The sequence below is a fragment of the Amblyomma maculatum genome, chromosome 3, assembly GCF_055883805.1.
Source record: "Amblyomma maculatum isolate TAMU_Amacu chromosome 3, ASM5588380v1, whole genome shotgun sequence".
NCBI classification, from domain to species: domain Eukaryota; kingdom Metazoa; phylum Arthropoda; class Arachnida; order Ixodida; family Ixodidae; genus Amblyomma; species Amblyomma maculatum.
This window is the reverse complement of record NC_139346.1, coordinates 32,463,693-32,486,843: the sequence shown is the minus strand read 5'-3', so window position 1 is coordinate 32,486,843 and position 23,151 is coordinate 32,463,693.

Sequence of the window (23,151 nt, the reverse complement as noted above, 5' to 3'; positions counted from 1 at the left end):
TCTGCTACTTGGCAGGGGTTGTTGTCGAGCTGATAGCAGCCTTTCTGTCGAAACGCCTCCCTTGTAGGCAGCAGATGCCGCCATTTGCGGCGCAAGATTGTGCCGTCTTCGGTGATTATGTTATAGGACCTGGGATATCCGGAAACTTGAATGACTTGACCTTTCGTCGCCCATGCCCCCTTTTTGATGCGGACCGTGTCTCCAGGGTTAAGCGGTGCTAGTTGTCGGTTTGAATTTTCGGTCTGATGACGCTTCTGCACGTTGTGGATTGGAGATGGCCGGACGTCGGGTAACGTTGTCCGAAGTCTTCTACCCTGAAGCACCTCGCCTGGTGATGGCCCGTATTCCATTGGCGTTGATCTGTAAGCAAGAAGACCGAGCCAAAAATCTTGATTCATTTCAATGGTTTTCTTTAAAATCCTCTTCACTACTTGAATGCCCTTTTCCGCCAGACCGTTGGATTGGGGGTACCTAGGGCTTGAAGTGATGTGGTTGAAGTCGTACGTTCGAGCAAAAGCGGCAAAAGCATGGCCAGAAAATTGGGGTCCATTGTCTGAACAAACTTCCACTGGTATGCCGTATCTGGCGAAAATCGCGCTTGTTGCTTCAATGACAGTCTTCGCGGAAGTATCTTTCAGCAGCTCTACTTCAGGAAAGTTTGATTGCATAGGTATGACCGTCCGTCATGCTCAAAAATATCTATGCCTACACGATGCCATGGTTGATTAGGTACCGGGCGCAACATTAACGGCTCCGGTGGCTGTCTGTAGGCGTGTGTCCTGCACGCAGAACATGTCTGTATAAATGCTTCTATATCGGAGTTTATTCCTGGCCAGAAGACCAGATGCCGTGCCCTTGATTTGCATTTATTAATGCCCAGATGGCCTTGATGAATTCGCTCCAAGGTTTCTTTTCTCATGGAAGTTGGAATGACAACTTTGCACCTCTTTAAGAGTATGCCTTTCACATGAGAAACTTCTCCCTCAAACGGCTTCCACTGTCCTTTAAGTGGTTTTCCGGCCGCCAGATCGTCTCATACTTGCTTTAGGTCTTCATCACGACTAGTTTCCTTTGCCAACCTTCCCCAAGTACTCTCGGTAACACGTGAAGAGATCACACTTACTGCGTGAACTTCAGTCTCGTCGTTAATGACGTCGTTTTCCGCGATGGTCTCGGTTGTTGCCCGGGACAGCATGTCGGCGAGGAGTAGCTTCTTTCCTGGAGTAAACTGCATTTTGACGTCGTAGCGAAGAAGGCGCAGAAAAAACCGCTGCAACCGTGGGGGCATGTCTCCAATGGCTTTCTGCGAGATAGCAAGCAAGGGATGGTGATCAGTCTCAAGGATAATCGATCGACCGTAAACAAAATGATTGAATTTCTCGCAGCCGTACACAACCGCCAGCGCCTTCTTTTCAATTTGCGAGTACCGCTGTTCGCACTCTGTCAGTGCTCGAGAAGCGTACGCTACCGGCTTCCATGTGTCGTTGTGACACTGCAATAGCGCGGCCCCGATTCCGTTTCGCGATGCATCACAAGACACCTTTGTTGGTTTTGTTGGATCGAAAATGGTCAGCAAGGGCGGAGTACTTAGACTGTCGCACAGCTGCCTCCACTCTTTAGCGTGATTGGGCGTCCAGGCAAACGCAGCACTTTTCTTGATAATGTTTCTGAGAAGGGTGGTCCTCTGGGCTAACGACGGCATGAACTTACTGAAATAGTTCACGACGCCCAGCATTCTCTGTACCGCGAGCTTATCAGCCGGTGGTGGCATTTGTGTCATGCCTTTTATCAGTGATGGGCTTGGCTGTATCCCGTCCTTGTCAATTACGTCACCCAGAAACTATTTTGTCGACACCAATGGAGCACTTGTCCGGGTTAAATGTAAATCCAACGTCTTCTGCTGCTCGCAGTACCGACTGCAGGCGCATGTCATGCTCCTCTCTAGACGACCCCCAAACTAGCACGTCATCGACGTATACTCTGACGCCGGGAAGACCCTCAACGATTTCATTCAGGGTTTTTTGGAATACCTCTGACGCTGATGATATACCAAACGGTAAGCGCAGAAATCTGTAGCGCCCGAATGGCGTTGCAAAGGTGCAAATCCGGGAGGTGTCGTTGTACAACGGAATTTGATGGAACCCGGAGTTTGCGTCAAGGCGCGAGAAAACTTTAGCACCTGCAAACTCTGCCTCGATGTCCTCGCGTCGCGGCATTGTGTAATGTTCCCTCGTGATACACAGGTTAATTCGCCTGGGGTCGATACATACTCTAATCTTCCCGTCTTTTTTTCGCACAATGACCAATGGGCTTACCCAGTCTGTGGGCTCTGTGATCTTGGCAATAATGCCGGCGCGCTCCATGCGCGCTAGTTCTTCTCGAAGGGGTTCCTGGAGGGCCAGCGGTACTCGCCGGGCTGTTTGGACAACTGGCGTAGCATCGTCACGCAGAACCATCCGATAGACCCTTTCAACGCACCCGGTTCCTGTGAACAAGTGGCGAAACGTCTTTGTAATCTCCTCGGAGCTATTTTGTGAAACTGTATGTACGCGTGACACGAGTCCCAGCGTCTCGCTGGCATGTAGGCCCAAAATGGCCTGACGCCCCTTGGACACCACGAAGAAATCGAGGACAGCACAGCGGTCACCCAGTGCTACTTCTGTACGAATGACACCCTCATGCTTGATCACACCGCCGCCGTAGGAGCGCAACACCGTGCTGCTGGGTTTCAGGGGCGGCTTGGGGCGAATTTTACGGTAGCATCCCAAGGGTAGTAGATTTGCTTGCGCTCCTGTATCTACCTTGAATTCGAACGGCAAGTTCTTGATTTGGGCACGCACTGTCCAGTCGTGTTGGCTTGCCGCGCTGCGCGATACATCCAGAATGTCGAAGTTATCTTCTGCGCCGTGAAGTTCGCCAACCTCGGCAGCCTTTCTGCAGCAGATAGCAAAATGATTAGGTCGTTGGCACTTCCAGCATGTTTTTCCGAATGCCGGACAGCTTCATGGCGCGTGCATACGTCCGCAGTTACGACAAGTGTTACGTCTGGGCAACACTACTTGTGTTCCTTGTGCATCGCATCAATGTGGCTTTCCTCCCGTGTCCATACTTTCTTTTGCTCATCTGCCACTTCAGCTGCTTTAGCAGTCTGCTCAGCCTTCTGTAGCGTCAGTGCGGTGTCACGCAGCAAACTTTCCCGAACTTTCTCGTCATTTGTACCAAAAACAATTTGGTCCCTGATCATTGCCTCTATCTGAGAGCCGAAGTTGCATGCTCGTGCCTGGGGTTTTAAGTCTCGTAGAAAAGGTTCAAACGACTCACCAGGGGCCTGGACTCGCGTGCGGAAGACGTAGCGCTCATGCACTTCGTTCTGCTGAGCCGCACAGTACGCATCAAACTTTCTAATGACCGTAGCGTAGTCACTCTTGCTCTCGCCCTCGCCGAAGCTGAACGTGTTGAAGATCTCGATGGCTTCCTCGCCTATGTATGTCCCCTCGTGCCAAACAAAGGGGGGGAAGGAAAGGAAAAGCGGATGGTGGCGAAAACGCTACCAAGCTGTTCCCCCTCTCCATCTGCTGTCGTAAGGACCGGGCCAAGTGGCAGGTAACTATTGGTTAGAGGCGTCAAGGGAAACCAATCGGAATCCCGTATTTGTTTCCCAGAGGGCGCGGCAGGGCGGTTCGAAGCCACTCGGAGCAATTCGTTCGGCCGCCACGCCAGTCGGATCCGAAATGCCGTCACAGACAGCACGCCGCTCGGGCCAGGAATTGAGCCAGGACGGAGCCCGCCTGGTCCGGGCTGACGGAGAGACCGGCGTGACGCAGCAGCAGCAGTACCGGCATCTCCGTCGGCCACCGGGGCGCCGGCAGCCACAGCCTCGACTTGGGCAGCAACAGCGGGGCCTTCGGCGGCCGGGCCCGCAGCAACGAGGCCCGCAGCATCAGTGCCCGCGGCCGCAGCAACCGCAGTGGACGCAGCAGTGCGACCCGCGGCCGCAGTGGCCGCAGCAGCAGCAGCCCCTACAACAGGAGCGGTCGCGGTCTCCGCGACGGACTCCAGCGGCGGCGGCTGAAACGTGGCAACGGCAGTTCCGGTCCGTGGCCACCTGGACGAGCCAGGAGGGTGCCGAGCCGCCGCGACCATACGTAAGCGTGGCGGCCTGGGCAAACCAGCTCCAGGTGGCGGCGGACCTCACCCTGTATCGGGTGCCGCGAGTCTTCCGCGGCCGCACAGTACGGGAAAGCTGGGCGGCACACCCGACTTCGGGGATGGCCCCCGATCCAGGTGCCGTCTACTGCGGCACGTGCGGCGTGCTGCTGGTGCATGAGGAGGTGCACAGGGCATCGGCGGTCCACCGGGCCTTCGCGGACCGCTGCGACGCGAGGCAGGAGGCGGAGGCGGTACGAGCCAGGATGGCTCGCGACCCGGAGTTCGCCGCCCTCATACTCCGGGTAGACGTGCCAGGCGACCAGAACCCGGAGTCCCTCCTGCCTCGCCTCGAACCCACGGAGGACCGGCTCGTCATCGACGAGGATGGGATGGCCCTGGAAATGGACCTGCTGGGGGGGGGGGGGGGTTTAAAAAGGGAGGCGAGCCCGGACCCCCCCCCCCCCCCCCGGCCCTCTCATCTGGAAGAAGGCGGCAAGGAAATCGTTGCCGCCCTACCGTCGCCTGAATTCAGGTGACGTTCGGTCTTTAGGGAGGAGGAGTGTAGCGATCGTGGAGAACCACGCATCCCTCCGAAGCGCCACGCGCCGCGGAGGATGAAGGGGACAAAAGTATTCCTTCTCTACCGGGGTTGAGTAACCCAAACGGGTTGCTCGATAGCGCCGCGTTTCCCTCTTCCCTCGCCGGGCGCAGGAGCGCGCCGCTAGGCGTCGCAGACGCGACGCTCATTGGCCGAAAAAGGACAAAGGGCAAGATGCGCCGAGATCGGCGGGAACCGGCTACCGCCGACGAGAGACGACAGCGAGCCGCGACAACGGAAGGACGCAAGGTAAATACCTCCCCGCTATACTTCTTTGTTGTCGCCATCTTGCCCTTCGACGTGTCAGGCCCCATCCAAAAGGATAGGGTCTCCAGCAAGACCTTCACCAGCGTTCTTTTTGGGAAGACCAAATAAACATCTGGTTCCGGGCACAGCCCTGTTCTGTGTTGTGTCGTACTTCGCATTATCACTTTGCGGCCGTGAGAACGGCTGCCCGTGGTGTGTGATCGCGGGAGCTCTGTGTTTGCGGCCTAGACCTCAGAAGAGGCTCGACGGCTTAAGAACCCCCACAGGTGGCAGTGCAGGTCCTAACCTTGAGGATTCAGAAATGGAAGAAAGCGAAGACTGCACTGCAATGAAAGGACTCAAGAAACATTTTAAGGAAAATTTTAAGGAACGCGATGTAACTGAAAGTGGGGAGGATGAGTCTCCAGTTGCAACTGAGCTCTGCTTCAAGAAGGTACGACTGAAGGTCGTAAAGAAAAGAAAGAAAATTAAAAAGACTGAGGGAGAACAAAGTTCTCAAAAAGACGCTCCTTTCAGACAACAATGTTCTGATTATGCGGGTAAAACTGGATCAAACGTTCCTCGGCCAAAGGTGCGAATAAAAGTAAAAACGAAAAGAAACAAATCCAAACCTGCCAAGTCAGGCAAAGTCGATAGGGAAATGTCTCATAGAAAAAGAAGGAAGAAGCGGCTGAACTACTGGATGCGCAGGCGCATGGAGAGCCGCCCAGACCGAGAAAGAATGAGACGGCCTGCTCGAAGCGCCGCTAGGCAAGGCAGAGTTAGATCGGGCCTAACTTCCGATCGGGAAGCTGAACTGAAAAGTAGAGGGAGGAGCGAGATAAAATCGGGAATGAAAGGTATAATTAGAACCAGAAAAAGAGCCAGGACACGCCTAAGAAAGACGTACCAGTGCTTCGTAAGAAAGAGAACTGTCAGTTTGAGAAGAGCTCACCTGTTCCAAGGAAGAGCCACAAGCCGTTTTTGGAAATATAGGCGAAAGCATGCCGTGGGTTTGTGCGCATCACATTCGAATAACTATGGGTTTCTGTGTTGTTGATTCCTATGTGTATCCGAGAACAGTGTGCTGCTATGTTTGTGAATTTCATGTCATTGATGTGTGAATTTTGTAATGTGTTATTACAGTTTGTGAAATTTGTGCAATGTGTGTGATGTGGACATTTGCCCCATATGCTTGTGAGCGTATACATGTGCGCGCAATGTTCGTGGTTGTTGTGAATATTCTGGGACAATATTCTTTAAGGGAGGGGCAGTGTCACGAAATCGGCGCACATTTTCATCAAGCCGGTACGGCGCGAGGCCCGCGCTTGCGTTGCGTGGAAGGCATGGAGAGAAAAGCCTCCTTCCCCGCGGGGGAGAGCGCGTAGCTTTGTACGCGATGCCGTCACCCTCTTTCCCATTGCCCGGGGAGGACGGTGGTTCATCGGACTGGAATCTGCCAGAAAATTCCAGAATCTTTTATGGGACCTAGCCAATGACGACGCGCGGTTCGACCGGAGGAAGAGAGAGCGCTCTAACCAGCGAAGCTAAGTGTGTGTGCGCGCTAGCTTTGGCGCGGGTTACCAGACAGACGCGGCGCGCCCTATTTAAAGAGACCCCGCCGCTTGTGCAGAGAGTCAGTTCATCAGTGTTTTGCGACGTGCTCGCCTGTGCTTCGGCTGGACTCCCGGGGATCACCCGCTGCTGGCAAGCCCACGGACTTTCTAGGGAGCGGCGCTTGTCTCGTATGGCGGCCACATCGTGACTCTTGAGGCGTCGGACTGCAACAGTGCCCGGTGAACAATTTGGTGTTTGTTTATGTAACTCTGTCGTGTTTGATCTGTTGTAAAGCCTCTGTGTTATTGAATCATTCTGTAATTGCATGCTTAGCGTTTGTTATTCTGTGAACCTCTCGTCTGTGCATTTCAAGTGATCTTGTGTATCCCTTTGTATCGTCTCTTGCTGTGCATAAATTGTGTTTTGTTTGTTACTTTTGACTCCGATCCTTACTCTGGTTCGAACCTGCGACCGCTGGGCACCAAACGACCACCCCCTTCTGTCACTACAAGGTAGTTGGATTCCGGCTGAGCTTGCCACGCAAGTCGAGGGCATCTCCTTCGCGACCGGAACAGCTACCCCCACTCACTCTAAGGGTGTCTGGTAGTGTGCGCACCGTTAAGGGCGCATCGTTAATAATACCCCCTAATTATTAACGGGTGACTGCAGGTCACTCGGACAAATCGGGGGCAATGCGACGGCACACGCCGCGGCTACCTTGGCAGGTGGGATGTCCACTTTTACTTCCCCACCCCATTGCTTCATCCTTACTCGACCTTGGGCGGGCAACACAGCGCTTGTATTCCCTTACATGGACCAGTCTTCGTAGCGTCAGTCAGCATCGTATGCAGGTGGCCCCATCAGACCCACCTTTTACGCGAAAAACCCATCTCACCCGAAGTCAAGACGTCTTCTTGAATAACCTCATCGCCCATGCGCCTTACACGCCACGTACTATGGCCCGCTGGAGTCAGTATACAGAAGAAATGATTATGTGCCCCCACTGTACGACTCTAACGCGCGGTGGCATATCTCATCTACTCTGGGATTGCCCTGCTTTTCTACTGGACGCTACGAGATGGAACCCTACCGCCTGAACTACGGTTCTCTTCTATAGGAACTGATGCTAACACACAAACGTTATTTGCCGAGTATGTCTCCCTTAGTGGTCTGGTCAAAGCATATATCATTTGAGTAAGTACCTGTGCAAACAATGAAGATTCTGCTTACTCCCATTTACCCCCATTCATGGCCACGAGCCTTCCTATTCAATAAAGGACATTCAATAAAGGCCAGGGTCTTTAGCGGTAACCTGAATAAATAAAATGAATATCCCCGCTATGACTTTTCCATGCCCACATGTGGTTCTTCCGTTTGCTGAGGAAGGTGTTCATGAGTCTTAAGTTATTGTGCTCTGCAAATTCGACTAGTAACTCCCCCTGCTATTTCTAGAATCAATGCCATAGTTACCCACTACCTTGTCTCCTGCCTACTTTTTCCCTACCTTGGCATTCAAGTCGCCCAGTACAGTATACTGCGTATTTACTTTTCGCATTGCCTATTCATCTTCGTAGAAGCTTTCAACTGACTTGTCATCATAACTACATGTAGGTGCATAGGCCTGTACAACCTTCAGTTTATACCGCTTATTAAGCCTAATTACGATGCCTACCACCCTCTCATTAATGCTACAGAACTCATCTATATTACCAGCTAAATACTTATTGACAAGGAAACCGACTTCGAGTTCTCGACCTTCCGATAAACCTCGATAACACAGTACATGTCCGTCCTTCAGTACAGTATATGCCTCATTCGGCCTCCTAACCTCACTAAGCCCTATGACATGCCATTTCATACCCTCTATTTCCTCTAACAGCACTGCTAACTAGCTTTGCTAGCTAGGGTTCTAGCGTTAAACGTTTCTAGGGTCAGGTTTTAATGGCGACCTGCCCAGCGGAGCCAGAGATTCTTAGCACCCCCCGCTGCGCCACAGGTATGACCGCAGCCGTGGACAGTTGCTTCGCAGCCGGTGACTGAGGGCCGGGGGTTTATAGGACCAATCAGGGTAGGTTGCTGCCAATTACTGCACTGGATTGGCCAACTCCTGTTCTGGTGAGGCTGTGTTTTGCCGGTGGTTTTCACCGGCATCTGGTCGTACCCCAGACCTGTTTATGCAATTCCATCGACACACGGAGTTTTTCATCCGGTGGAGAATTGCGCAGTAAGGAGATTCTAACCATGGTCCTCTTGCATACGAGGCGGATGCTCTACCTCTACGCCACCGTTGCATTCTACATGCGGCGCGGGTAATAGTCTCAAATTAAATTTATTTCAAATTATTTGGCTTTGAACCACCGAGGAGGCTATGGTAATACATGTCCTCCTGTAGTAGCGTTTTCCTAACATAGCGCCAGCAAGTGTGACAACGCTCATGCTCACAGCAGCCTGAAAAGTAAAAGATACTAAATTTAATTGCGTCGTTGTTCACAATTTTCCTTACAATCTTGGCTTGACGCCGAGATTTACACTCATTGCTGAGATTTACAATGAGTGTGCTGAGATTTACACTCATTGATCACCCAAGCCGAGCGTCGGGATTGTGCGTAGTGTCGGTTTTATTGGCTGAGCTGTTTCCTAACGTCATTACTGTAGAAGACATCGCTAACCAAAGTCATAGCAACTGACACGACTTCAGTACCCCCCTTTTAAACCTCGTATCCTAAAAAAATCATGAACATGCATCATAAGGGTGGAAGCTGCAAGGCAACAAGGTTGGCCACTGATGGGTCAACGAGTAATTGTGTGGTGCCACGTGACAAGATTATAAATTCGAGTTGAAATGGGCTGCCAGTTTGGGCAACTTCTTCCATATGGAAGGATGAGATGAGAATAGAAAGCCTTTGATCAAATTACGAAGTCGCTCTGATTGGGTAAGCTGTTTCGTGACGTCAGTATCACGTAACCTCCTGCGGGTAATCGAAACTAAGGCCGGTGTAGCTTAACCCATGGCTAACCATGGCCTTCGAACTTGACTTGACCTTTGGTTTAAACTTTTAAGCAGTTGCTCTGATTGGCTAAGCAGTTTCGTGGCGTCAAGGTCCCGCGGCCTCATTGCAGGTAATTGAGACTAAAGGTGGTATAACTTAGCCTTGACTGACCATGACTTTTGACCCTTACTTAACCTTTGGTTGAAGCATTGAGTAAACTGTGAGCTTGACCTGAACCATGAACGAAATCCGTACTTCTCAGTACACTACCATTGGCCTAACTGGGTTAAGCTCTCAATTTTTTTCTCACAGCGATGTACGAAAACACCATTCGCGCACTGAGAACATGGTGCACCCGAAGGAGAAAAATACTACGAAAAAACATGCATGCCCTTGTTCTTCTGTAGCGTAGTACAGCCAAACAATTGGACATGTTTTATTCAAAACAACTGCGTGTCCTGCAAACAGGAGGGGTTCGTTATGAAATACACACAAAAGGAAGGAACAGCTAAATTCGGAGGTTGGGGAGTCGGAACCCACCGACGGCATGGGGTCATTTTTGTTTCGACTTCCTAGTCGATTATCTTCATGATTACATTATTATTTCACGTTCATCGAGCCCGACTGCTGTGGTTAAGTCGATGGGCGCTCCTTTGAGAGCCCAACGACGCGAGATGAAGTCCCAGCCGCGGCGGCCGCTTGTCAATGGCAATGAAAAGAACGGCGCATTGGTGCTGTCGATCTCAGTGCAGGTTAAAGAACTCGGGCGGTCGAAATTTCTGATGTCCGAAATTTCCTTCATCGCCTGAGTCGCTTTAGGCGTGATATCCAGTAAACCATAAAAAAAAAAACACTGGTGAATATCTCCCAAAATCCTCTACCTTTTTTTTTTTGTGTCAATGGCTGTTAGCTGTTTTGTGTGTACAGACGCGAACATAAGTAAACGAAGCACGCTTTTCCGTTCTGCTTGGAATCACGCTTCCTGTGTCGGACATCAGAAAGAGTTACTTTTATAAATGAAAGATCACTGCCGTCTACTGCCAGCTCGCACATACAACGCTCCCGTACGCTGGGCGATGTCTGCACGAAAGAGAATTCCAAGTGGTCGAATTTTTCGGAGCCCTCCTCTACTGCGTATCAGGTAGCTTGACTCGATGTGGTACATAAAACTCCCCAAGACCAAAGCTAAAGAAAATGCTCTGACTGGAATTATGTTAGGGTGAAATAAAGAATGAAAAAAAAAAAGGAAGAAACCTAGCGCCAAGCACGTGTCTCCAGCCAGTCTTGGAATGCGCAAGAAAAGTGTAAGAAGAAGAAGAAGTTCTGGGCCAGTATGACCCTGCCGATACTTTTCGCTTTCAGTATCATCGTCTGCCGCACCTTCGTCTCGTTTCAACCATGTGGAGCGTCAGCAATTTCTGATCGCTTAAAACCGGCTTCCCCGCTACCACGAGCGGCCAAGCGCGGAAGCTTTCTCTCTTCTTGGGGGAGCGCTGCCAGTCATTTTGCGGAGTTCCTCGGCCATCATTCCGGCAAGGACGGCGACATGGACGAGGCGTTTTTCGTTGACCTCGCATCGGGCTCTGGTGTGGTGGACACCCTCACATTCACGTATCAGAGGCATCCCCGACTGCGCTCCTTCCTCATCAGCCTCCTGCTCTTCGGTGTGAGTATTTTCGGAGTGGCTGTACCGGTCGCCGTCGCTGCCTGCCTCACTGGTGGCCACGTCTCTTTTGTCAGGCCACCGACAACGCTGAACCAGCGCCTCGCCTGTTGTGCACTGCTCGTGTTGCTGGTTGTTCTCTTGTTCGCCGACTTGAGTACAATGATAGCCTTACACGTAGACCTCGCTCACGCCATGAGAGACCTTCCGGCCGCCTCGTCGCTCCTAATGTCTGGGCTGCGTCAATACTTGAATAAGACGGTCGAAGAGCTCCTTGTAGAACTTGCCGACGACGACGTGCGAGTTGCCAGCAGTGTTCGCGACTTTCTGTACGGCGTGATGCCAGATGAGGTACTTGAACGCATCGCCGCAATCAACTGCATTATCGCCAAAACGAACGACTCGCTGACATCAAAGCTACGGCAGTGCAAGAACGTCTCTCTTGAAATGTTGATGCCTGGCGCGCTTTTGCCAAACACGACCGATATTGTTGCAGCAGATTTGCAACGTCAGTTGGACCGAGCTATGGGAAGCATCGATCAAGTGGAGGCAAACTTTTACACTTTCGAACGTAGGACCAGGGCATGGACAAGCGCTACCGTTAGCAATCTGGTTGCTGCGCCAATCACGATAGTGCTTCTTTGTATCATCATTGCTCTGCTGGGAATTGGTATTGGGTATAGCATTCGGAACTATGTCAGTCAATGCAGCGCAGCCGTAGACACCAGCAAATGTACGGGGGTCATCATGTTGACGAATGCAGCACTTGTTATGGTGTTTTATTTACTGACAATACCCCTTTTGATGACTATGGTAACTACAGGTGTTATGGCTGAGTGCTATATCTGCGCACCTTACAGAAGACACAGATTCTCGCATTTGAATAGACTGTCACTGATGCTGTGGCCATACGTCGAGCGTGGTCTCCTCTTCACAGCCCTCTGTCCAGCAAACGTTTTCACAAAATGTGCTGGTGAAGGAGAGTCTATTGTAAACCTTCAAGCTCACAGTACTACAGAACTGTATTACTCAATGTTGCAGACGAAAAACCCAGCGAATAGGCTTTTGAATCTCCGCGTGACCGCACCATCAATACAGCGAACAGCGACGGCAGGTAATTGCAGACTTCTGCACGACGTCCTAACGAAAGCCATGGATTTGTTTTGCAAAGCCTTTCTGCAGCGTCACCTAGGCATGGCTCTCGGAGTGGCCATAGCTTGCGCTATTGTAAGCCTGGTTCTTCCTCTGGCGCTTGCAATGTCTCAAAATTTTCTCACTCCCAGGAGCCCTGCGACTACCTCGGATGTGAAGAAAGATCGTAGGATTTTCGGTAAACTCTGGAAAAGTAGTGGTAGTTCACGAGGAAGTGTTTCTGTATCGTCAGGGGGTGACACTAATATACTAACGTCCTTCCAAGTAACGGAACCTGCGGACAAGCATGCGAAGCCTCGAAAAGGACGAAGTCGACGGGACAGCAGCAGTTTCATCCTCATGCTGAGCAAGCCCTGGAGGGAACGTCTTCAAGAGATATACACCGAAGAAGGCGTTGACATATACGATGCCCTATGCAGAATGTCTACATCGGACGAGGAGAGTTCTTCATTTTCGACTACTGAGTGGACTACAGCGACGAGTACATCGTCAGGTACGTCAAGTAGTACGACCAGCCTACGGTCAAAGCGCGTCGAAGAAAAACCGCTGCTGCGTCGATCAGCGCCAAATCCAAAAGTAGTTGCAATTAATCCGGTTATCGGACAACGAAGGCGCGTGAACTCTGTGCTGGTTGACGAACATTTTCCGAGACGAACACCAAAGAAGACCAACCTCCGCTTACCTATCGCTGGGAAAGCCGCACGCAAGAGTTCCCTGCCAACAATACACGAAGAGGAGGAGTCTTCTCAAAGCAGCCGCCAATCAATGCTGACGCCGCCCTCAATCGATAGTTCAGAATGGTGCCTGTCCAGAATTGTTCCTCGTCGAGAAAGGCTTGTTCATTACCAGGCTTGCACCACAGAGCAGGAATCGGGCCACTCTAAGCGCCCAGCGAAGGTGACCTTCAGCGAAGATGTGCAGGACTTGGATGCTGGGGAGATGGTCCGCGATTTCTACCGTACGTATCCTCCGACTGCGTGTGCCCATAGATACGACGGCTCACCATGTCCGTGCGGAGGGTCAGAGGAGGTGTATCATTAAGCACTCGCAAGTTTAGAGCGTGGTGTGCCAATTCAAAGTGCAATGTACTCGTTTTCATAGAAGCCTGTGTGCTATGGTTTGTGGAGTGAAATGGACTGCAATCCTCAGTACTTTACTTATCAGCCTCGGAGAAAACATTGAGAGACTCCAGCATATTGCGATATATTTTACGCTGTGTGAAATTAACTCTACGGTTGTTTTTATTTGTGTCATTTATTCATTAAAGCGTTCCTTCTGAAGACAGTACTGTTCCGCATTGTTTTTCTATATCTTATAGTCGTGATGAGTGTCATTCATGGTAGGATTTAATTTTCGTAACACACTTCAATATTTTTCGGCATATCTACTCGCTAAAAGCGTCGTATCTTGGACATAGTAATATGGAAATAGTTTTCTTATTACTAGTCCCCTACTTTTCACAGAGACAAATAATTGCCATTAAGAATCAATTTGAGCACCTTCGAAATACACAAAATTCTATTTTAAGTATCGCTGCAAAATACTCACTTATGCTTGGCCTGCTGATTGTCTGTGGGGCACGCAACCACCCAGAAATTCCGGTATTGTGAATAGCAAAGAGAGACCGTTCATTGGGGAAGGGGGGGGGGGTGCAATCTCGTATTTCGTAAGACATTCCGTAGCAGTTAATTTGTATCTACTCTTGACTAGAGAAAGGAGAATTGGCGTTTTGAATACTCTGCCCTTCCAGTACCAGCTGGCGGCCTGGACCGTTTGGGTGAACCAGATGCAAAGAAAGAAGCAAACTGGAGAATGCTGCTTATCTATGCCATATAGCAGGTACTCTCTTATAAGGCTTCTAGCTTGCCAATAGCATTCGTAAAAAAGTACGTAAATGTCGGTTTTTGTCAGTTATAAAATCTCTAGCTTTGACGTGGAAGACAAGGAATACGGATAAAATTGATAGCGGCGCAGCGATCAGTAGAAGAAAAAAAAGACTGCGGCAACCATGAGTGTCAGGAAGAGAGAAAATTGTGTTAGGAAACAATACGACTAATTACCCGTGTTAAAGGTCTTTACTTACCGAAGAAGCCGGTCAAATGGAGCAAGAAGATTCGGAAGACACCAAGAAGACGACGGCAAACAAGGAACAAGAAGAAGATGGGAAGCAAGAAGAATCAGAAGACGCCAAGAAAAAGAGGAGGAGATTGCAATTGTAGCCTGCGCGTGGCATGGTTACCATTACTTTACACGTCGTTGTGAAGCTTACGCTTCAATGGAAATGAGCGGCATGTGTAATTATTCTTTGTTAACCGAAAGCGGACGGCTCAAAGCAGAATGCGTTAACAGCTCAGCGTAACTGAGGTCAGAGCAGTGTAGCGTGAAAATTTATGGTTTCTCCAAGGTTGTCAACTAACTTTTTAAAGGGCAATTTGGCTCAGAAGCATCTGGAAATGCATTCCAAAGGGCAGCATACCCCGCCGTCGAACTGTACTTGATCGGTATGCTGTTACTGACATGCTTTTCAAATAAGCGATTTATGTTCTTTTAATTTCAGGCTCGCCTAAAAGCTTTTTTTAACGACGACTGATGGCCTTCGAGCACCACCAAATGCAACTTGAAAAGAATCATATCCAAAGCTATTGAATCATTACCGTGCTGTAATTGTTAGCTGTAAGCCAAGAAAAGGTGTTCTCTCAAAGAGGATTTGACGTGCTCTCTTTCGCGGTCAAAAACTGAGCTCTCAGTCTCATTTGTGTTTTTACTACGCATTTTCTATTTTTTTAATGGATACCAAAGGTAAATGGGAAACATCCCTAAAAATCAAGACCAACGTTTCTTCTGAGCAGAAAGATGCTACATTCTTAGGAAAACCGTAAATGAAATGCCCAAAAACCTGCAACTTTCAAATCGACCACTGAATTTTCATAAGTACGTAAGTACGCGTACTATGTAAAACAATTGTAGGAGAAACTTCGGCGCTCTCTGAATGTCAGAATGACTCCAAGCAGACAAGATGAACAGACAATGCGCTTAATAATTGAAAGAACATATCAGAAAGGCGGTTGAAGAGAACCGACGGAATTTATATTACCTTTTGGATGAATTTGATTTAGTCGCGATTTCTTGCTATTCACAAGCTCTGCAACTATAAAACAACAGAATATGCCTATCGCTATTAAAGCCTACAGGACTGCTCTTAAGTCTGCTGAAGAGCACGAACGGGGAGAACCACTTTACAGGACAATTTTAACTAATTGCCTTGTCATTGTCATTCCTACTATCATCATAATCGTCGCCTTGAGAATTGGAAAAGGCTATCGTGGTAAATGGCGCTGGTGACATTGATGCCATGGCGGAACAGACTCCGCCACACTCAAAACTCGGCTAGAAATATTGCCCACCTGTAATAAAAGAGAAAGCCTCACATCCAATTCAATCCGATTGTTAGATTGTTACTATCGCAACTATCATCATTATCAACTAAATGCACTGTCATTGTAACCGCCACTACTAACTTTATCACTAACTAGCGTCATTATAATTGCTGCTTATTATTAACATGCTACCTTGAACTGTGTTTGCACACGGTAGCTAATAATCACAGCTCGTCCACCTTGCAGTCAGTTTTGTCTCAAATACCACGGGGAAGAAATTTAGACCTTGACTCTATAATCTTAATAGCGGGTACCAATGATTTCAGTGTTCCTGTCTAGTAATAGTTTCTTTTGGTTTCTGGGGTTTACCGTCCCAAAGCGACTCAGGCTATGAGAGACGTCGTCCTGCCTAGTAATAATAACACTGATTTATAATGAAAGGCAATTGATTTGTGCAATATATGCGTAGTGGTTTTAAAAAGAACTGTTCACAATGAAACTGAGCCAAAATACTATTTATTTCCTTCAAAGAAATAGACTCATAATCCATAAATTTGAGCTGATGCGGGATTGCAGCAGGATCCAAGCTAAGTTAAATTTATGCTTTGTTTTCGTTAATTGGTGATGGCAGTCGTATCTATTGTTACAATCCTTAGCGTTGTGCTCACGAAAACGTAATTTGGAACGTAACGTGCCCTAAGATTAATTGAATCAGTGACGTTCAATGCCGGTAGGGCTATACACTATCAACGAAGATCAATATTTTTATCTTTAAGACATATTTACATCATATTAGTTACTGCTTTACTACATGGGTACTACAGCAATACAGGAAAACGCAAGTTGCTGGCTAGTAAGAAACGAGCTGTCAGACTGTTTGTAAATATACCATGGCATACGTGTCCGTACTTCAAGTAATAGTCAATTTTCTGGGACACCTTTTATTAGTGGGGAAACCCTGGAATAAGCACATGTTGACGCGAATGGTCTAAGCACCCTATCCGTGGCAAACGTTTGGTTTAACATTTTAACCTATGATCGCAACGAGCAGTTAAACTGCCATGGTATGCGCCGCATAGTTTAAAACAGCTGTGAGGGAACTGTGGCTCTGAGTTTGTTTGTTCTTTGCTTTCGATGGTAGCAATAGGACTACCATTGAAAACATAGGAGAGCGAAGACACCAGAGCGGCTGGTCCGGTTTGGTAAAATATTTGTTCTCCTCGGAGTCGTGAGGTATAATTTCTCTCTTTGAGTCCTGATTAGGGAACAAACTGACCATGGGCACTAAGCGACTCTCACAAAGAGCGCCGCGTCTGTCATTGACATCTCGCCGAGGCAGACGCGCACAGTTTGCGTTATTTTTCAGTTTGACCTTGAGCAATACACCGAATAGCAAGAGTGCGTGCCACACACGTGGAAGGTAGGAGAGAAAGTTAAAGGAAAAAAAGGAGTAATTTCGATCACCTGCAATTTTTTAACGGGCACTCACTTCGAGCAACAGATCGCATAGTAACAGGGCGTACCAAGTGACCTTGATAAACTGTAAATTGGTTTTAGGAAACTAAGGGCGCATTACCTGCCACACATCTTCGTGCACACCCGACCCGTGCCGTAAGGAGAGGGAGGAAGGCGTGAATAAAAATAGAAAGCTAGAAGGAGGTGAGTATTTTCGACCACGTGGGGATTTTTAACGTGCACTGACATTGTACAGCACATGAACGCCTCTCCGTTTCGCCTCCATCGAAACGAAGCCGCCGGCGGTCGGGACCGAACCCGGGTTCTTCGGTACAGTAGCCACGCGTCTTAAAGACTGAGCCACCGAGGCGGGGTTACGACATCGTGATATGCAGGCGCGTGTGCCACAGCGATACAAAACTACCGGTAATTGGATCATTATGGAACTATTGTTGATAAAAAAATCAATTGATTCATAGTAATTTCGACACTCTATCGATAGTACAATCGGCAGTAATTTTGGCAGTGCTGTCGATAGCATAGAATCAGCCACGTGAACTTATAGCAGCATAAACTTGGTTTCCTGAGTGTGTGGCATCATGGTGGTGGTACCTATGAGTGGGCTCTCCAATAACGCAGTCTACGCGTCTACATATGTACAGTTGTATAGAAAAGGATTAGCACTAGTGACGTCTTTCCGGAGCGGCCGACAACGCTCGGCGCAGATGATACGAGCGCGCCGATAACAAAAGCGTGAATCCTGCTCGCAAAGAACGTAGCGGTGCCACCGCGCGGCGCAATTCCGCCGCTCTGGTAACGTCATTGTGTTGTATTTTTTTTCACACAACTGCACCCTAGCTAGAGCTGCTGCACAAAGTGTTAAGTGTCGTAAAGGTGATATTTGTGCTGGCAGAAATCAGGGTATGCTCGACGAGATCTGCGCTCTCTGTAGTACAGGTAGCTGCTGCTTTCAAAACACCGGAGACTGTTGTGGCAAGTTAGCTTGTGCAGGACGTTCAGTTTAAGGAGGCAGACGATGCAAATTACGGTAGTCTATTAATTGCCAACGCTTCGGAAGTCTTAAGGGCAGCATTGTTCAATAGCCTGTGTTGTTCTGGCGAGTTTCAGCCCTGACGGGATTCCTAAAAAAAAGTAATCAATATTTCGAATGCAGCTTCGATTAACGTTTTCGCGGGATGTAGTTAGCGCCAAACTAAGACATGTTACATGGACGCGTGTGAAGCAAGAAAATAAATAAATATATTTATAATAAAATTTTGGTACGATACAGTAGTGCCCCACCGGGGTGGTGCAGTGGTTACGGCGCTCGACTACTGTGCCCAAGAACAGCGTCTCTCATAGCCCGAGCCGCTTTGAGACGTTAAACCCCACAAACTAAACCTGGAAAGCGCATAAAAACAACGGACAACAGAAAGAGACAGACACACGTGTCTGTCTCTTTCTGTTGTCCGTTGTTTTTATGCGCTTTCCAGGTTTAACATGTCTAACCAACTCGCCCAAACGCTGCCATTATCCCACAAACTAAGCAAACCAAACCGACACAGCAGTGGTTCGTGATAGGCTATTTTTATTTTTATTTCTTCTTGGAGCCTCAGCACACTGTAAACGCATTATATCAATCGATACATCGATGGTGCAGGAGAGACCTTTCTTTCTTATTGAACTTTGTCTATGTGTAAGAAACGTGACGAGGAGCACATGCACGTTAAATATCATACTGCGGTTGCCCTTCACGAGGTTTATCACCTGAGCATTAAAAAATTTGATTGCGTAAATAAATCAGTTATTTAAATCGACAAAAAGTGTTAAAACATTTACACGAACTGTGCGTTGCTGATTGTACGTTATCGCAAATGTTTTAGCAACACCGCTGGCCAAAAACTGCATAATTATTCACTGTACTATTGGGAGTAATGCTACCGATATTACTACCGACAGTAACACTATCGATTGCACTATCGGTTTTACCATCGATAATGTACCGATACTAATACTATCCATAGTCGATTTGCCGGTGGGTTTGCGTCATCAGTGTGGCATCAACGGATAGTTTTCAACGAGTGAATACTCATCGCAGCATGAGCGTCGCGTCATTTTTTTTTTGATATTCGTAAGCTTTACTGCTCCATTCCAAAGCAGCTCAAAAAACTTGTGACGGTCACGTGATTTCTACGTCACTTAGCACATTTGCGGCAACATGTTCCACCGCCGCTGTTACGTCATTACTGGAACATTCGTTGCAGCCGGGGTTGGAAGCCTGCTGTGCCGCTGGCACTGCTCTGACCGCCGCCATTGCAGGTAGCAGTTGACATGGAGGGAGGAACACGTGGATGCTCAGCAAGGCAACCACAGCGCAAACGCCAGACCGAGTGCTGATCATCTCGCCGATATAGCTAGAAGCTGAGACGCAGCGGTGAAGAGAAGCGGCCGAAGCTCCGGAAGAACGACAGGCAAGGTTGGCCAAACCACTACACAGTCATACTATAAAGTTTTAATCGAAGCATAGCCAATCTAAACCAGGCTTGACCTCAAGTTTTCGCTTTGTCTACTTAGGTTTAGTTAATTAGTCTTATGTCTTGCCGAGTTAAACATCGGCGCAATTTTTGTTTTCTTTTCAAAAGAGTGCTTTTCGAGCGATAGCTGCCCCAGAAATTCGGGTTGCTTCTTCCTTGACCAGTTGTCACTCAACACGCGCAAGATTTCGTGGTATCCTTTGTCATAGGTGGATTTTTCTCTCCTTGGTGGTAGGAAAACGCATCGTTGCCAGACATCAATCATTCGTCAAGGGATATCTTTCATCGCTATCATCAGCGTCACTATTGGACCTATAGGACAATTGAACCTGTGGGCTCTCTCACATTTATCTTACTTCTGTGCCAGCTGCTGCCACAGAATCCTCGCAGACTTCTTATCCTCATCCTCCCACATAACTTTCTATTTATTTTTGCTACTCATTTTCATTACCATGCATTACTGTGGCGAATTGCATAATTCTTTTATTACGAAAGCAATACTACGCCAGCTCTAACCACTCATCGCTGCGTGCCGTGTTAGTGTCCTTATTTAAACAGAAGAAGGAGGAGGAAGAAGAAGAAGAACGCTCGGTCACCCGCATTTCCTTTCCTCTACCACTCAAATCATTTTTCTTATGCAAGTATACTTAAAAAAAAAAAAATTCTTTGCTACCCAATTCTTGGCCGATCCCCCTCTGTGGGCATGTGCCATAAATTATTTGGACAACAACAACAACAGCTTTCGCTCCACATTTGTCTCATCAGCGTAGAACCCTTCTTATTTGTTTTTGTTTCCCCTTATGGTCGTCTGTTCAAAGAGCGCATTTCACGCATTTGTTTTTCTCTTCCCCTTCACGCGAACGCAAAAATGCATTCACTAAGTACGGCATTCGCGCTATGTTACTGCCTTATCTGCCATATCTGAGCCTCACACTGAAGTGTAGCTTGGGATCGAGTCAAGCAGTGCAAAGGGCCAGGCGTCGTGGGTACTGGACGCAGCTCACAGTGTGACGCGTATGCCCCAGCCTGTTATAGTTTTTCTGCTGCGCTGCCGGTCACAGACGTATTCGGGTCGCGAATCGGCTTCACTTACTGCGAACAGAGTCACGGGATCGCGCAACCTTGTGTCGTATCAGCGCACTGTGACGGAGCTGCGATAAACCTACGAAAATGTGCAATGCGTGTTAGGAATGCATTGATAGTACGCAATACTAGTCCTTCCGCGTTCCCTCTAAGCGTCATTTAAACAGTATGTGCAGTCTGCAGGGAAGTTAAGGGAGTGCGGGTGTCAAAAAAAACAAAACAAAAACAAAAAAGTATATGTGGCTGCCGTTACGCGTGTTATTCGTCTCAAAGGCTCGTGAGCCAGAGGAGGTGTGCACCGTCTCGAGGCCTGGCGCCATAATTCACTCCCGAGCGCATGACATCTATGTCGTTCAAGGGGAGCCTGGCGCGGCCTTTATAGACTTGACCAGCTTCTAAGAAAGCACATACAAAGCGCTGGGCTGTGCGTAGCCAGTTTTCTGGCCGATTAGTTTCACTTGCGAGGAGGCTTGACTTATGGAACGGATTTGTCGGTCCCAAGGACGCAGCACTGACCTCGTGATGCTACGCTGGCGCCGAAGGTCCAGTTCCAGCCGCTGTACGTGTCAAGTTCGCGCCTCGCCGTCAACATTTGCGGGCCGCGTGCTTAGCCTACAGAATTAATTTCGCAGTTGCGGTGGCAATTTCTTCCGCTAAGCGTCGCAGCGTACATGAAGCTCGTGCCCCCACGTGGCGCCATTTAGGTCAGGTGAGTTCCTTTGTCTATTTCGAGGACAACATATCCTTTCTTTTTTCGCTTTTGCGACTTCTGAAACACGAGGAAAGAGAGAAGGAAATAGCGGAGGCGCTAGATAGAAGTCAGAAGTCGGAAAATAATATACTATACGCAAATGGAACAACGGAGAAAAAACAACCTTTTTTTTTTAATGTTCAGAAGGCCAGGACACTACAATTTAGCACATACGACAGCTGTCCAATGCAACAACAATGCAGATAAACATAGATAAACTTGCTTTCTTTGAATGCAATTTTTGATTTTACTGATTGCATTCGTTGTACTCCTTACTCTCATTGTATGCTTATATATATCTGTATTACAAGATTTTTTTGGTTGTTGTTTAACATCTTTGACTTTCCTCATGTACTGTTTTATAGTGTACGTCGCCTCCCCTCCCCCCCCCCCCCCCTTATGTAATACCCTGTAAAGGGTCCTTAAGAGTTCTAAATGATGATGATGATGATGATAGCAAAACATGACATGTTGCTTGAAAGAACAGAGGAGAAATGATTGAAATTGAAGGGTCTAACCGGAAGCCTGGCTCATTCAATGCGTAAATCAATGGACCGATCCAACCGACCTATCTGCGCATGCGCCTTTTTCTTAAGTTGCACCACCGCCATCTTAGTTGCAGTCGGCTGATCAGCGCGCGCACCTGCACTGCTGCAGCCTGCGCTCCGCACGAACTCGCCGCACATTACTCATACTTCACTGCCGAAAAAAATTCCTCACATCATTAATCCACAAAATTACACTGGCTGTTACATGCGAGGCAAACGTTCTAAAGGTGCTTATGTTCTTTTAAGCGAGGCTTGCACACCTCGTTCGGTCGAAATTCTGTCGGCGTTGTTGACACCGCGTGTAGGAAATAATCGAGGGCTGCTTAAAAAAATCGTATCATGGTAATTTGTCGTCCTAGTGATTGATGATTGATTGGGGTGGGATGGCGACCATTAGTTAAAGAAATCATCCTAATCAAGTACGTAAAGAAAAAAAGAAAGATAGTTGGTAAAGGGGGGTGAAAAGGAATGAAACCGCTCAGAATGAAAACCTTATGCTTGAAGAGGCTCATTACGAAAATTTAGAGGGCGCAATCGATTAATTAATAATGTCAGTATGAGAAAAATCAAAAAAGAAAAAAAAACGTTTCAAAGCTGTCAGAATTTTCAGAAGGAACAGCTAGTGCTTGATTATGCTGATTAAGAAAATGTAGCATGTAATTTATCTATTAAATATTTAAAATATTTGAAAACTAAAAAAAATTAAAAGAACTGATTGAAAGGTGTCAAAACGATCAATTGCATGCTAAATGTTTAAATTGCACTTATAAATTCCTATTACTCATATTAATTAACTAGTTGATTATATACACTGTATTTTCTTAATTAGGATTTCAAGCATTGCCTTTTCATTCTGAGCATTTTGACGGCTTTGAAACCGCATTTTGCAAATTTTTATTTTTGAGTTGCTTTAAGAAATAATTGATAAGTTACACCTCTAAAATTTCGTAATTAGCATCATCAAGCATTGCTTTTTAATTCTGGACATTTTCACTCTTTTGAACTCTCTTTTCCTTTCTTTTCCTATGAAGGAAAAGTGTGAAGGAAA